Raw genomic sequence first — 13812 nt, 5'->3', positions numbered from 1 at the left:
TGGAACAAAACAGTCATCATTTTATGACTTCTATTAATTGATAAACCTATTCTTCCATCCAACCTGTATGTTTGTTCTCTATTACAATCATACATAATAATTTTGTATGCCATAAGCAAGTCAACCTCTGAATCATTGAACGTATCTTTTTCTTGAAGTTCCTTTTTCTAACTTACCTAACTTTCTACAGAATGTAAGCTCTGTAAGGACAGGGACTTCATTTGTCCTGCTTCCTGTTACACAGTGCTAAGCATTTGTAGTGACCTGGGGAATTTCAACCACTTCTATCCTCGGCTTCATGTCTAACACTCTGCTTATTACTGATACGATAGCATTTGAACCTAAACCAAGCCTAAGTAATCATTCTTACCAAACTTGAACCAAACTATGTAGTCTACAATAATTCCAATAAGTAATCAATAAATATTTGTGAAATGAAAGAGGAAAAGTGAATGAATGTCATAGCCCTCATCTTTCTGATGGGGCAACTCAAGCATTACCTCCTTTAGGAAACCTTTCCCATCTGCCTTTTCCTTGAGCTCTCCTAAATTCATTTGGCAATTTGTGTTGAGTCCTTGCTAGAAGGTCCTTAATGATTTATTTTCTTGCATTGATATTATCTCTGAATATGTCTTCCTGTGCAACCATGCAATAAGCTCTTCAAAGACAAATTTATGTTTTAAAATTCTTTTTTTCCCCAGAGTTAACAGAATACTTGCACAAAATAATTATTCATACTTTCTTTATTTTTCAAAACTAATGCTATATAGTGGTCCTGGAAATTAGGAATTGTGGAAGGGTAATGCTTACATAAAATTTATTTGTGAACTTCTACAAACCAGGCAAAATTTGTTGTAGTTGATGTTTTTAAAGCTCTGTATTAACAGGATGCCAAGAATTATCGATTTCTGAGAAGGGAAGATGATGGAAGTGAGCTAGTCAGTGAGTCCCGATCTCCTCACAGCACAGAAAGGAGGTGGCAAAGGAAATGCAGAATTGAGAGGAGGGTGACAAAATAAATGCTCTAAGATCAAACGTACAAAGTCTGTGACCTGCAGAGACTTGAAGATAGGTTATTAGAGTAGAAAATAGACTGAGTTTCCTAACCCCAAACCTGGGGATGAGAAGGGGATGGGAAACAGAGAGAGAGAGAGAGAAAGGGAGGGAGTGGAAATTCCCTTAAGCTCATGCTCTTAAAAACATTTGGAAAGACAGACAAAATTTAAAGTGTGAAGGTAATATAGCAGGGTTCCTTAAAACAGAGGCAACAGCTTAAAACCAAATCATGAGAAGAAAACTGAGCTGGGGGTCCTCAGCCATGGTGTGGAGCCACAGTCAACCAGTCACACCCTTAAATGGACAGTGTCTTCCCAAGCTCAGACAGCTGCAAATGAAAGCAGAGGGAAGTCCTCTGCAATGGGACTTCTTAAGCATCCAGCCAGAAAGAACTTCCAGAAGGACAACTACTAGCCAAAAAATCACTGAAACCCCCTCTCCATGAATAAGGGGAATGAAGGAGCTGGTGAGGACCTGTGCTGAGAACTGCACCCAATCCTGCTCAGCCTCTATGACCCAGGCAAAGGCAGGAATGCTCTGTGCACTATCCACTCAACTCAGAGACAGCAATGAAGCAGATTTTGCCCCCAAACAGAGGAAAGTAGATTTACCAGATCTGGATCACTGACATTGGGGGAAGTACCAGAGGGATATCAGTTAAGGTGGAAAATTACCAGAATCAAGACAATAGGAAGTGGCTGCTCCTGGGCATAACTGGTGCCCAGCCTGACCCATGACCACAGGTGGCAAGTGAAAAGACTTTGTTTGGATACCTGCAGTGCTTTGCATCAGAGGGAATCAATACCCACCATTCAAAACCTGGTGCAGTGGAAACTGGAGTTCAGGTAAACCACCTGAGTCCCTTCACTACAGTATCCCAGAGAGCAGTTGGCCAGAGGAATACTTCTGCACCTCAGAACACCCACAGAAAATCTAGAGTCAGAGTACTTATTCTCACACACAGTCACCAGGATCTTCACCATCATTAAAATGATCCTGTGGAGGGGAGCAGGTAGAAAATGATGCATAGCAATCACAGGGACACCTCAAAGTCTGCAGCCTGAACTCCCGCACAAAATAGTAACAGCCAAGCCACAACACTGCATCCCCTGAGCAGTCAGCTGCAGGCCACTGAAATGACAAAGCTGCTGGTAAAAGGTCCCATAGCAGCTAGAGAATTAACTCCTAGGCCCCTGCACCTCTGTAGAGATTCACAGCCAAAGACTGATGGATATCTGCTAAATGTCCAAACACAAACGAAATCCAAACCAAGATTTGACATGAATATGCTTCACCTTGATATGGTTTACTACAAATAACTTTAATGTCAGTTTTGATCATATACATAACTGTTTAATTAAATGATAATTGTTAACCCAACAGCCAACATTGTGTCTTCAATCCATTTGTTTATCTTTCATCTAATGGTTTAAAGTATTAGCTAGAATCAGTCTTCCAATATTTGTTTTCCCAGCTTGAGTTTACACTTGCTCCACTTACCCCCATTCATCCTCCTGCATTATCTGCTACTACCTCAAAATACACACCATGCATCTATTTCTCCTTTCTACCTTGGTGGTAAATTATTCTTTTACATATTGGTCTCTCTTTCTTTCTCTAAATTTCCCTTACCTTTTTGTTCAATCTTTCTTCCTCTCCCTTTATTTAAGGTTATCTTAAATTTACTAAATTTAGCATCCAACTTTTGACCTATTCCAGAACTTTATTACAAGCTTATACCTGGAACATGGAGAAGAATAGCAATAGGTCCCCCCCTCCCCCAAGGTTGAATAGAACAAGGCTTGGCTCTGAAGTGATTATAGTAAATAGGCTTCAATAGTTTTATTTTTGTTTTTGTTATTGTTTTTGTTTTGGTAACAGAAATTGAACTAAGGGGCATTTCACCACTGAGCCACATCCCCTGACCTTTTTTGTATTTTATTTAGAGACAGGGTCTCACTGAGTTGCTTAGGGTCTTACTAAGTTGCTGAGGCTGGCTTTAAACTCACAATCCTCCTGCCTCAGCCTCCAAAATCACTGGGATTACAGGCATGCACCACAATGCCTGGTGATAGTGGCATGTCTTAAAGTGTTACTGATATTGGGATCAGCAGAGGTCATACTTTGACTTATCTGGACAGTTACCCAAACCAGGACTTTTAAGAGAAAGAATCCCACAAAATAGTATTTCACTTAAAAGAAGTGAAAACTATATCAATACATGGGTAGACAGATAAATAATATGAAAAAGCAAGGGAACAAATCATAGTAAAGTATCTATAATGCTTCAACAACTGACTTCATCAACACCACAGTGGAGGAAAAGTCAGAGAAAGAATTTATAAAGTTCATAGTTAAAATGTTCTAGGAACTAAAACAGGATGAAAGAGTGAAATTAGACAGATAATAAGGAAGTGGAAGATCACTTCAATAAAGATATAGAGATTCTGAAAAAGAACTAGATGGAAATCCTGAAAATGAAAGACTCAATAAATCAAATTAAAAATTCAATGGAAAGCATCACCAGTAGATTAAACCACTTTTAAGACAGATTTTCAGATCTCAAAAACAAAGTATATAATATTGGAAATATAGTTGACCATAAAGAAAAGGTGTTAGGAGAGCATGGACAGAATATTCAGGAAATATGGGATAACATTAAAAGGCCAAATTTAAGATTAATTTTTGATAGATGAAGGCTCTGAAATACAAACTAAAAGGATGCTCAATCTTTTCAATGAAATAATATTAGATAATCTTCCAAACCTTAAAAATGAGATGGAAATTCAAATACAAGAGGCATATAGGATTTCAATATACAAAATCAGAATAGATCCACTATAAGATATTATAATGAAAATCCTTAGCATGCAGAATAAGGATAGAATTTTAAAAGTATCAAGAGAAAAATAACTGGTTACATTTAGAGATAAACCAATCCAGACTTCAACTGATTGCTCAAACAAGACCCTAAAATCCAGGGGAACTTGGAATAATATATACCAACCTCTGAAATAAAAAGGATGCCAAACAAGAATACTATACATAACAAAATTAAGCTTCAGAATTGAAGATGCAATAAAAATCTTCCACGATAAATAGACACTAAAAGAATTCATAACTAGAAAGCCTACACTACAAAACATCATAGGATTGTAACTGGGGCTCAGTGGTACAGCACTTGCCTGGGGCATGTGAAGCACTGGGTTCTATCCTTAGCACCACATAAAAATTAATTAATTTAAAAAAGGTATTGTGTCCATCTACAACTATAAAAAATTTAAAAACACATACTCATAAAATATTTCATGAAGAATAACTGGAAAATAAAAATAAAAACCAGCATAGAGAGGAACTACACTAGAAGAATATTCAATTAAAAAAGAATCAAGTTCAATTTAAACATTAGAAATAAATGAAAATCTCAGAAAATAAAAACCATCTCTCAATATTAACATTGAACATAAACAGTCTAAACTCTTCAATCAAAAGACATAGTTGACAGATTGGATTAAGAAACAAGACCCAACAATATACTGTCTGAAAGAGATTCACATCACAGGCAAAGACATTCACAAACTGATGCTGAAAATATGGGAAAAACCATACCATTCACATGGGGCTTGTAAACAATCAGGGGTAGTCTCCTTATATAAGAAAAAGTGGACTGCAAGCCAAGGTTAATCAGGAGAGACAAAGAAGGTCTCTTCATACGACTTAAGGGAATCCACATCAATAAGATATAATAATCATAAATATTTATGCCCCAAACAATGGAACATCCACATACACCAAGAAAACCCTTCCCAATATTAAGAACAAGTAGACCACAAAACAATAATACTGGGTGACTTTTATACAGCTCTCTTACCACCGAATGGACCATTCAAACATTAAGACTCTACATAACTAAAAAATACAATTAATAATAGGAACCTAACTGATTTCTATAGAATATTCCATCCATCAACAACTAAATTCACTTTCTTCTCAGTAGGACATAGAACATTTTCTAAAATAGCCTTACTTTAGTTCACAAAACAAATCTTAGCAAATACAAAAACAAATCAAAAAAAAAAAGAGATAACAACTTGCATTCTATCATATCATAATGGAATAAAATTAGAAATCAACAATAAGATGAAAATGGAAACAACTCTAATACCTGGAAATTAAATAATAAACTTTTGAATCATAAATTGATAGCAGAAGAAATCAAGGGAGAAATAAAAAAATTCTTAGAAGTAAATGAGAATAGTGATACAACATGTCAAAATATCCAGGAGGGACCATATGAAGGCAGTTCTAAGAGGAAAGTTTACAACATTGAGTTCATACATTAAGAGAATAGAAAGGTACCAAACAAATAAATAATCTAACATCACATCTCAAGGTCCTATTACAAGAACAAAACAACACCAAAACCAGCATAAGATTGGAAATAATTAAGATCAGAGCATGAACAAATGAAATTTAGATTTAAAAAAAAAGATCAATGAAACAAATAATTGATTTTTTGAAAGGATAAACAAAATTGATAAACCCTTCACCACACTAATCAAAGAGGAAATAAACTCAAATTAACAAAATCTGAAATGTAAAAGAAAGTATCACCAAAGACACTATTGAAATCCAGAGAAATCACCAGAATCTATAAAATTTTATATTCCAACAAACTAGAAGTCTTGAAAATATTGACAAATTCCTAGAGACATATGACCTACCCAAACTGAACCAGAAGAATATAGAAAACATACACAGATCAATATCAAGTAAAGAAATTGAAGCAACTATCAAAAGCTTTCCAATAAAGAAAAGTCCAGAACTGGGTGGATTCTCAGCTAGGTTCTACTAGACTTTTAAGGAAGAACTAATACCAATTATCCTCAAATTTTTCCACAAAATAGAGAAGGAGGGAAAACTGCAAAATTCATTCTACAAACCCAGTACCCCCCAAAGACACATCAAGAAAATAAATCTTCAGACCAATATCCTTGATGAAAATAGATGCAAAAATTCTTAATAAAATATTGGCAAATGGCATACAAAATCACATTAGAAAAATAGTGGACCATAATCAAGTGGGCTTCATTCTAGGGATGCAGCATTGGTTCAACATATGGAAATCAATAAATGTAATTCATCACATAAGTAAATAGACTTACGGACAAGAATCACAAGATTATCCTGATAGATACAGAAAAAGCATTTGACAAAGTAAAATACCCACTGAAGTTTAAAATACTAGAGAAACTAAGGATAGAAGGAACTTACCTCAACATTGTAAAGGCTATATATGACAAATGCAAGGCCAATATTATTCTGAATGGAGAAAAAAAAAAACTGAAAGCATTTCCTCAAAAACAGAATGCCCACTTTCACCACTCCTAGTCTACATAGTTCTTGAAACTCTAGTCAGACCAGTCAGGCAAGAGAAGGAAATTAAAGGGATACAAAAAGAAAACAAGAACTCAAATTATCTGTTTGCTTATGACATAATCTTATATTTAGAAGATGAATGAAACCTCCCCAGAAGACTTCTAGAGCTCATAAATGAATTTAGCAAAGTAGCAGTTCCTATACACCAATGGTGAATCTGCAGAAAAAGAAGTTAGAAAATATTTCATTCACAACAGCTTCAAAAAAAGAAAGAAAGAAAGAAATATTTGGGAATCAATCTAACAAAAGAGTTGAAGGACCTCTACAATGAAGACTATAGAACACTAAAGAAAGAAGGTGAAGAAACTTTAGACAGTGGAAAGACCATCCATGTTCTTGGAAAGGCAGAATTAATATTGTCAAGATGTCCATATTACCAAAGGTACTGTACAGATTAAATGCAATTCCCATCAAAATTCCAATGATGTTCTTCACAGAACTAGAAAAAGCAACCATGAGATGCATTTGGAAATATAAGACCCCCCCAGAATAGCCAAAGAAATACTTAGCAAGAAAAATAAAGCAGGAAGCATCATAATGCCAGACCTCAAGTTATACTGTAGAGCTATAGTAACAAAAACAGCATAGTACTGACACCAAAACTGGCGTAAAGACCAATGGAATAGAATAGAAGACACAGAGATAAACCCACATAAACACAGCTAACTCATACTAGTCAAAGGTGCCAAAAACATACATTGACAAAAGAACCTTTTTAACAAGTGGTGCTGGGAAAACTGGAAATCCTTCCGTAGTAGAATGAAATTTAATTCCTATCTCTCACTGTACACAAAAGTCAACTCAAAGTGGATCAAAGACCTAAGAATTACATCAGAATCCCTACACATGCTAAAAGAAAATGTAGTTCCAATATTCCAATATGTCAACTTAGGAGCTGACTTCATTCATGACAAGATTTCTAAGGCACAAGAATTAGGATCAATAAATGGAATGGCATCAAATTAGAAAGCTTCTTCACAGTAAAGGAAACAATTAAGAGAATAAAAAGAGAGGCTGCAGAATGGGAGAAAATCTTTGTCACATGCTTCTCAGATATATATCTTTGTATATTCAGGATATACAAAGAACCTAAAAAACTTAAAACCAAAATAAACAAATAATAAAATCAATAAATGGGCAAGGGAACTAAACAGGGGCTTCTCAAAAGAAGAAATACAAATAGTCAATAAATATATGAAAAATGATCAACATCTCTAGCAGTTGGAGAAATACAAATTAAAACTACACTGAGGTTTCATCTCACTCCAGTCAAAATGGCAATTATCAAGAATACTAAGTAACAACGAATGTCGGCAAGGACTGCAAATCAGTGCAACCACCATGGAAAGCAATATGGAGATTCCTAAGAAAACTTGGACCCAGCTATATCACTCCTTGTTATACATTCAAAGAACTTAAAATCAGCATACTACAGCGATGCAGCCACATCACACAATTCACAATAGCCGAGCTATGGAGCTAACCCAGGTGCCCCACAACAGATGATTTGAACAAACAAAATGTGGCATATATGCACAATGGATTAATAGCCACAAAGAAGAAAGACTTTATGTCATTTGCTGGTAAAGAGATGGAATTAGAGACCATCATGCTAAGTGAAATAATCCTGCCCCCAAAAGTCAAAGATTGAATGTTTTCTCTGATATGAGGAAACCAATCCATAATAAAGGGAGAGGGGGTAAATATATAGAAGAAAGTTCAGTGGAGTAGATGAAGGGGAATGAAGGGAAGGGAAGTGGGAGGGAATAGGGAGAGACAGTGAAACGAATCTGACCTAACTTTCCTATGTACTAATATACCAGAGTGAATCTCATCATCATGTACACCCACAGATGCTAATTAGAGAAAAACTGTAAGTGAACAGAAGAACAATCAGCAGAGTAGAGGGAATGGAACAGGGAGAGATAGGAGGGGAGGAAGGGAAGTACTGGGGAATTGAATTAGAACGAATTATATTCCATATTTTTGTAAGATTATGTCAAAATGAATCCTAAAGTTATGTATAACTAAAAAGGACCAATAAAAAAAATAAAAAAAATTATTCCTTTCACATCATTTAAGAAGAGATTAATACCAATTGGTTTTATATATATATGTATGTATGGATGGAGAGAGAGAGAGAGAGTCTTTAAATTTTAGTCTTTTCAAACTATTTGCAATGAACAAGAATTTCCTTTACAGTCAAAGAATATGAAATGTTATTTTCAAAAATAGGAAATTTAAATGAATTTCCACTACAGGCCTTTTATCATAATAGGCCCCAAGGGTGGAGGCTACTCTGCCCATGTTTTTTGGCTTCTAGTCCTAGTATTACAACAACTACTGTGTGACCAGAGAAAGTCAACATCTTGATGTCAGCAGTTTTTTTCCCCTTTTGAAGGGAAATGAGTAATCTGTTGCCTAGAACAGTAAAAATTTAACTCTATATTTCTTCTTTAGCATGATGCAGTAAATCCTGTGATACCTACTAGGAATGTACTTTCTCCCCTCCATTCCAATGAGGTCTAAGATACTGGATTTGACACTCCAGAAATTCTCTAATTAGGGGACACACTCATAGAAAAATGCAAAATAATTATGTGTCAGTGATTCTTGGCATCATCTTATTTAGAGGCAAGAATCATATTTAATATTGAGGTGTATTATTGAGTTCTAACTGCAGCACTGTCTTGGTTTCTTCTTTTTAAAAAAAAAAAAGTTTTTTCTGTATTCTTTGTAATGTTATCATCAAAACCCTATGAATTAGAATTGAAGTGTCTAAGGCCTTAGGGCTCTGAAGGCCAATTGGTGATTCATGATTTGTAATAAACAGATGGTACTAATAAAACACCAAGTTCCTTGGAGTTGTACATACTGAAGTAGAACATGGTCAGAATGAACTGAAATTAAAAATGGGCAAGGGTACTGTAGGTCCGTAGTGCTCATAGAAGCAATGCCAAAGATGTTCTAACATCTCTGTGTGTTCTCTGTGTGTTTTGGATGAATTTTCAGACTCATATCAGACTTGCAGAGGACTTCAAAGTTATGGAAACTTATTGCTCGTTTAAAATGACTATAGCATGAGTAAGATTAACTGGAATTGCTCCTGAAAGCTTAACAGAAGGTCAAGACTTAGAATTTCATCAGCATGGTAGACAGAATAGTGGCCTTCCAAAACTGTCCACATCCTAATCCTCAGAAACTATGAAAATGTTATGTTACATGGCAAAGGGAAAATAAGGTGGTATAATTAAGATTGCCAATAAAATGGCTTTGTGATGGGAACATATCCTGGATTACCTAGGTGGGCATTGGGTAAATGTAAGGATCCTTCTACATGAAAGAGAGAGTCAGAATAGTGAGCATCAGAGTGATGTAATATGAGAAAGATTGGACTGGTCACAACTGGTTTCAAAGGTGGAAGACAGTGATGTCAGTGAGTGCACCTAGTCTCTAGAAGCTGAAAAAGGTAAGAAAATGAGTTCTCCTAGGTCCTCCAGAAAGGAATGCCGCCTAGCCAACACCTTGATAGACTGGTTAAGACACATGTTGACTTTTGACCAGAATTCAAATAGTAAGATAATAGATTTGTGGTGGTTTGAGTCCCTAACTTTGTGGTAATTTGTTACAGCAGCAATAACAGACTAATACTACCAGCAAATACTTTCAATCATTTGGTACTGCCTTCTACTTACTATGACACAACAGTTCAATTCAGTATGCATATTCATTTCATATGCATTTAGCTCATTGTACATGAGCATCTACAAACATTGCCACACAAGTTTAAGGACAGGGACCAGGATTTGTTTGGTTTTGTGTTCTTAACAACTAATGGATATCCTACTACAAAGAAGTTAAATAAATTTGGTAGTCTTTTCCTTACCTTACATGGCAATAACACACTGTCAGTTAGTTGGCAGTTATGGACAGCTCTATCCTAGGGTACTTAAGAATTGGTAAGGGAGAATTTTGGTGTAAAAATTCATGCCAAGCATTGCTTACTTTCTGTCTGGTTTTTATTCTAACATTTTCTATATGGACAATGTTAAATTCTGCCCACTATCATTATTTTATGTATATATTTTTTCCAGGGCTGGGTTTTGAACCCAGGACCTTGTACATCCCAGGCAGGTGCTCTACCTATGAGCTCACCACCTTTAATTTAGATGAGGCACAGATTGATAAATCATTCCCGCCCATCTCATCCAGAATTAGATCCTAAATCAATATTCTTTCAAAACAAAATTCCAATTCTATGCATTCAAATGTCTTGATTGGCAGGTGAGAGAACATTAACAATATTTTACATCCTGAGAAAAAACTGTATTAATAAAAGAGACTTGACAAGTATTAATAAAAGCACAACTTTTTCATCTAAAAAGCATAGTCCCTTGGGTATAGGGAGGGGGGAAAATCTTATTAATGTGATATGGCAAAGCACCACTTGCCTAGAGTATTTTTAGAGAGAGAGAAAAAATAAAAAGATATTGCATATAATTTTCTTATATATAATAGCACATCATCCTCCAAGTGATTTGGTTTAGAAATATCTATTTTCAAATTTACTGTGCTACTTTTTTTCTGATTTAGTCTTCAAGCTGTGGAAAAACAAATTATTTTCAAATGTCTCTCTGTTTGCTGGTGAACTATTGAAAAAGAAAACTGGCTGTCTAAACTCACCATCAAATGACACCTTCAAGATGAAATGTGTCCTGTCATGGTGATCACCAAGTAGAACTCTTTTTTATTGGGATTTGTAGTCAATCTTGAATTCAGTTTTCTGTTCTTAGACTGGGTCAGGAAGCACAAAACATTCATAATGTGTTTTGTGGGGTCAAAGACTCTTTTCTAAAAAATAAATAAATAAAACCAAAGCTGGTCTTACAAATGTTATCATCAACTTGAAATTCGTACTTGTTTTTCTTCTCTCTTTCCCTCTCATCTTTTTAGATCCTCTCTTCTGCATTGGCTGCCTCTTCTTTCACCCTTTTCTCTTGTTCTGTTACCAACAAAGTCTGAAGAGCGTTGCATTGATAAATGGTGTGCTCTCTATAGAAACAAACAAAACAAAATTGATTCTGAAACATGGTAACCAGGAAGAAGATAGAAGTTTGAGAGGCTGTGGTTGTTGTTCAGATGAAGAAAGATTGGTTTTGTCCATAAAATTTTTTTCTAGAAAATTCTGTTAGAATCTATGCATATCTTCACCACCAAAATATTTTTGCTTTATGGATCTAGAGTGTTCCATCCCAGGAATGCAAAAGCCCCAAGTATACTTTTAAGCCATGCCAAAGAAAGAAGTTGAAGGACTCCATGGAGAGGTTTTGGACATTTTATTACTCACGTACTCCTTAGCGGTAGCAGGCCACGATACAATGGAGAGTCATGTTCTGCCTACAAGCAGGGGGGATACACGGGATAGGTTGTATGCTCATTGCACAGGTAGATTTCCTCAGATGTTTAAGGAGTCCATTTCTTTACTACCAAGGTCACTTTTTTTTTTATTCTCACCTAAAGAATGGAGATAAGTGGAGTGGCCAGTTTCCCCTCCCCATTTCCCTCATTATTCTATTCTTTAGAGTCTTTATTTTACTGCAAGCTTTCCTAGGCACCGACTACTGTTTACCCAACATGGAACTAGTTCCCTTGTATTTTTTGTTTTACCATTACTCTCTTTGTGTTTTCATAAATCACTTACTGTCATTCAGTACTGATGACTACAGATGTGGTGGGCATTTTACTACAATATTTTTATTATGTCTATTCATTGCAATAGTTTAGTTATATTAAAAGCAAAACAAATTCCAAGAAATTTCAGATAGGCAGCAAGTATATTCCTTGATAAAAATCAAGGCATTCTGACTTAATTCAATGGGGCAAGAAGGCAGTCCTCAATAAGATCAAATAAAGGAATCATATGTTAGAGTTGTAGGTGGCCATCAAAGTTATCTCATCAAATGCATTTATGTGTAATTTTTTAAACCAAGGCCCATAAAATGTAAACGAGGAGCTAAGAGTTACAAAACTAGTTGAAAACAAAAGTGGAACTGAACTCTGTTCCCTTTAGTCAGACAATGGAACGTTGAGCACAGAATATTAATTATGGTCTGCTGCTATGAGCTGAAGCAAGTGTTCCTGACTTCCCAAAGCACTGGGAACAGGAAGGTAGCATTCCAGTGCTCCAGAATGTGATTCTGAAGAAAAATTATCATGGTAACAGCACAATTTACTTAACTTTGAATGTCCCAGTTGTCAAATGAAATCCTTTCAAATAATCTTAGCCTTGGCATAGGAATTTCACAACCAATCATGAGAATAAACGGAAAAGAATTATCTACAGGACTTCTAAATATCCCTGGCTCTTTGAAGACCATAAAACAAAAGAAACTGTGGCCAAATAAGGCCACAGATCTCGTATCCTGTATACAGCAAATGAAAGTTAATTTTATGATATCTCTGTGATATCAGAATATAGTACTGTGTGGGAAATGGGTTTCTTCAGTCCACATATTATATAAGAACATACATAAGTACTTATGCGTGAGTCACAGACTGGACAGTATTTCAAGTGTCCTTGTGAATTCTTTCCAGAAAGTATTATAAGTGGTTATTCAAAATATGCTTCTGACAATACAGAGACCAGGGGAGAAGTCGTTTATGTGCATTGATACTCAAATGAAACAATAAGAAACAATCTCACCTAGAGCTGACCTAAGCTGTTCCCTCGCACAGATTCTATCTGACAAGGGTATAAAGTAAGGAGCATCCAACTATTTTTCTATAAAGGGTCAGATAGTGAATGTTTCAGGTGGTGCACGCCATACAATTTCTGTCAAAATACTCAATCCTGCCATTGTAGTGAGAAATCAACCTTAGACAATACATAAATGAATAAGTGTGGTTATGTTCCAATAAAACTTTATGGACACTGAAATTTGAATCTCAAATAATTTTCATGTGTCATGAAATATTATCCTTTTATTCTTGTTCTTAGCCATTTAAAAGGATAAGAACAATTCTGAGCTTGCAAACCATTCCAAACTAGTGATAAGATTTGGTCCACAGGCCATAGTTTGCCAACCCCTGAAACAAAGTAGAATATTTGATAATTAATTTTTGTGATATAACCTCAAAATCTCCAATTTATACTGCAACAATTCTAAGCCACTTTAAATCGTTTGTGTTTTGGACCTCTATAGCCACTTTGATAGTGAGATGCACTTATTTTCTGGAGTGACAATGCAGAAAGAATCAAGAAGTTACTATCTTGTCTTGGAAGCCTGAAATTTAGTGAATAAGTCCCACCCTGTCTTT

Source organism: Sciurus vulgaris (genome assembly GCF_902686455.1).
Source record: "Sciurus vulgaris genome assembly, chromosome: 5".
Classification (NCBI taxonomy): Eukaryota; Metazoa; Chordata; class Mammalia; order Rodentia; family Sciuridae; genus Sciurus; species Sciurus vulgaris.
This window is presented reverse-complemented; position numbering follows the sequence as displayed.